The 3,900-nt window shown below is 51.9% G+C and overlaps 1 pseudogene; it reads left to right on the top strand.

The window, feature by feature from the left end:
- The first annotated feature begins 343 nt into the window (after positions 1–343).
- Positions 344–2,292, top strand: LOC103697439 (annotated as a pseudogene).
- The last annotated feature ends 1,608 nt before the right edge of the window (positions 2,293–3,900 follow it).

Genomic DNA, 3,900 nt, shown 5'->3' with positions numbered 1-3,900 from the left:
ACCACGTGTGCATCGAGATTCCCAATTCCTCGGCAAATTCCCGCGATTTCCTTCCCTCAACTCTAACCGCCTTGCCCCGACCCGCCCCGCCGCGCTCCCTCAAATCCCTTAGAAATCAGAACCGTCCATTGCAGATTAGACATCACAATCTGTGCACTTGACGACGACAAACTTGTAGTTTCTGTTCATAACCGAGGGTATGCTCGTCCTCGTGTCGTCTTCCGAGACCGAAGAGGGAGGTGCCAGCTGCCGATTGATCGCGGGGCTCACGATCTGTAACTAACATGCACGGTGATTACATGCTAACTTGCGCTGCTTCTTCTTGCGATAAAAGCCAAGCGGAGGGCTCTCCGTTCCCCCCCGTCTCTCTCCCACCGATTGAGTTGCCAGTTCGGATCGATAGAGTTATTATTTCAAGAATGGAGTCAGCGGCGGCTTGGATAGAGCCGAGCCTCGACGTGGACAAGCTGAGGTACGAGATCTTCTCCATTCTCGAGAACAAGTTCCTCTTCGGCTGCGACGACCCCAAGCTCTTCCTCTCCGCCGGAAGCACGCCGACGACGCCTCCCAAGGCCTCCGCCGCTGGAAAGGTCCGCATCCTCTCCATTGACGGAGGCGGTGTCGCCTCCGACGGCATCCTCGCCGGCTTCGCCCTCGCCCGCCTGGAGGCCTTTCTTCGCAAGTTTTCCGGCGACCCCGCCGCCCGAATCGCCGACTTCTTCGACCTGGCTGCCGGATCCGGCGCCGGCGGGGTCCTCGCCGCCATGCTCTTCACCCGGGGTCCCGACGGCCGCCCGCTCTTCTCCGCCGACGAGGCCCACCGCCTCCTCACGAAGAATCGCTCCCGGCTCGCCACCTCCGGCGAGAAGGGGCTCCTCCGCAAGATTTTCCGGCGTTCTGGCGGACAAGCCGGGGTATTCTTCCGAGGGATCTTCGGTGACGCGACGCTGCGGGACACCGTGAAGCCGGTGCTGATCCCGTGCTACGACCTGGCTTCAGGGGCGCCGTTCGTCTTCTCGCGGGCGGACGCGGTGGAGACGGACGGCTACGATTTCCTGATGCGGGAGGTGTGCGCCGCCACGTGCGCGGCGGCGGGAGCGGCGGCGGTGGAGATGCGGTCGGTGGACGGCCGTACGAGGATCCGGGCCGTCGGCGGGGGGCTGGTGATGAGCAACCCCACGGCGGCTGCCGTCACGCACGTGCTGAATAACAACCTGGAGTTCCCCTTCGCCGCCGGTGTAGAGAACCTCCTGGTGCTCTCGCTAGGGGCCGGGGAGCCGGAACCCGCCGGAAGAACTTCGGCACCGCCGTCCGCGGCGGACCTCGTCCGTATCGCAGGGATTGGCCAGGCCGACGTGGTACGAATCCCGCCACCTCTTCCGTCGCTAGTTTTCTCAAATGACGAAAATACCCTGGACATTTTGGTCATTTCACTTTTTAGAACTAATTTTCTGAATTATTTTGTTTTATAAATTATCAGGTGGATCAAGCGGTGGCCATGGCGTTCGGGACGAACAGGACAACGAGCTACATCCGCATTCAGGTATTGTTCGGAAAAAAATGTTCTCGCTTTATTCCCACTTTATCTAAATTACCAGAATAGCCCTACTGGAGAGGGCATTTTGGGAACAAGGAGAGCTAAACTTTGAGGGGGTATTTCAGGGAAATGGGGTCAGCTTGGCAAGAGCGGTGGACGGAGTTGAAGCGGCGGAGGAGGCGCTGGCGGAGAGGAACGTGGAGTCGGTGCTGTTTCGGGGAGGAAAGTAACGGAGCGAACTAACGGCGAGAAGCTGAAGTGGGCAACGGAAGAGCTCATCAGGGAGCACGATTGGAGGAGGAGGAGAGTGCCGACGGTCCTGATGAAGCCGACGATGACGCCAAGGACGTCCTGCTCGACCACAGTTACTACGGTATCCTCCAGGACGTCCTCTGGGTCTCCCTGATACTGACACGTGTCAATATGTCGCTTTGAACGTTTTTTTGTCGTTGACCGGTGTGGGCGCGCAGCCGACGGACGGTCAGGATGCAAGAGGGAGGGAGAGCGCTTGATAAAAAGCGGGGTTTAAGAAAATAGATATTAAAGTACGAGTGTGATGGTACTGTTGATGGTCTGCCACTTAGAATTTAAAAAAAAATTCTTAGATTTTTTTTTTTTTTTTTACATTCTCTCTTGGGAGCTTTATAAAGGGTGCCTAGTCATGTGTTGGAAATTTGGAATGTGTATATATTTAGGTGAATTTTGTTTACAACATTGTAAAAACAGGGTTCTATTATCTGAAATGTGCTTCTTTATCTTTAATTTTAAAGATAGGAGAGGGAACGAAAAGACAAAAAAAAAAAAAAAAAATCTAAATAGTAGAACAAAATGTGTAATTCATGTCAAAGAAGAAAATGTACACTAATGTTTTGTTATTGATCCCTTGTGCATAGGATAGAAGATTAGCATAGACTCATGTGTATGTGATACAAGCATGGTGATACAAAATCTGAAGGCTATTAGTCGTAGATGGTGATGGTGAAGTGCTGCTCCTACATGGAAAAATTTATTTTATAAGTAAGTGAACTAGAAAATATTAGTTATGATGGATCGCTTCCTCTAAGATTCAATCCCTCCCTTTAGTGCCAATTGTTGCTAGAAACTGAACCCGGGGGCGACCACTGGCTGAGAAGAGAAGCTCCGAGAGGTGGTGCATCGACGGGCTGCGTCCTCCGAGGGACCTGCAAAAAGCTGGTGGCCGGGGTGTCCGGCGCCGGCTTTCTGATGCTTCTTAAGTAAGCAGAAGCAGAAGTCGAAGGTTTAATTCCTTCCTCTAGCACCAACTGTTGTTGGAAACTGGATCCGGAGGCGACCACTGGCTAAGAAGGAGGAGCTCCGGGAGATAGTGCGTCGGCGGGCTGCATCCTTCGGACGACCTGCAAGAAGCCGGTTGCCGGGGTGTCCGACGCCGGCCCTCCAATGCTTAAGTCAGATGGGGCTTTCGTGGAGAAAGAGAGAGAGTTTGTATGTAGGAGTCCAAGTTAGAAGTTTCCAGTCCCTTTTTTATAGGAGGAGAGTCAGAGTTACCTGCAATGTGACTGGGCGAATTAATGGATTACTGTCATGATTAGGTGTGATCGTGTGAATTAATGAGTTGCCGTGGATGACTGGACGAAATTGAGTGAGTCAACGAGTTACCGTGAATGGCCTGAGATTTTGGGCAGGCGGAAGGTCCGTGGAAATCGTGCATATTTAATTGCTGACAGTCGCTCGGGCGGAGGTCGCGGGATTGGATTCCGGATGAGGAGGAGAGGGGCTTGATTTCCGGTGGAGTGGAGAGGTCTGCTTCATCCTTCGACTGGGTCTTCTTCGGACGTAAGGTCGATCGGGCTCAGCTTAGCCGAGATCAGGGCCGCAAGGCGGTGAGCTCCGAGGTCGGGCGCACTTAGGTCAGACGCCTTGAGGTCGGGCGCCTTGAGGGTTGTTGCCGTTGCGCCCGTCGTCACGCGCCAGCAATGCATCTCCATGTGTTTTGGGGCAATCCATTTTTTCTCCAACAGATCTAATTGTTACTACTTTCATATAAATATAGGGGAGTGGATTAGCATAGCATGAGAATGATAATTTATAGAATACTCAGTAGAAAATATTAATTATCAAATTTGTTTAAGATATATTTCCTTCTAAGCTTCAAATACATTTTTGCACTCCACATAGTACAAATTTAGTGGTTCGGTAAAATTTAGAACATTTTTTTTTTGTCACAGATAAATTGATATAATTTTTTAAGAAATACATTGACGCGTGTCGAAATCAAGCTGAGACGCATCCATTGTACGGCAACCATGGCCCATCCTCATGTCTGTCTGTCCTCTGTACTTTGTAGTTTGTATTGATTGGCGCCACAGCGAACCTTCTACACG

The sequence above is a fragment of the Phoenix dactylifera genome, chromosome 12, assembly GCF_009389715.1.
Source record: "Phoenix dactylifera cultivar Barhee BC4 chromosome 12, palm_55x_up_171113_PBpolish2nd_filt_p, whole genome shotgun sequence".
Taxonomy (NCBI): domain Eukaryota; kingdom Viridiplantae; phylum Streptophyta; class Magnoliopsida; order Arecales; family Arecaceae; genus Phoenix; species Phoenix dactylifera.
Note: the sequence above shows the minus strand (reverse complement) of the source record. Positions and strands in the feature narration are given on the sequence as shown.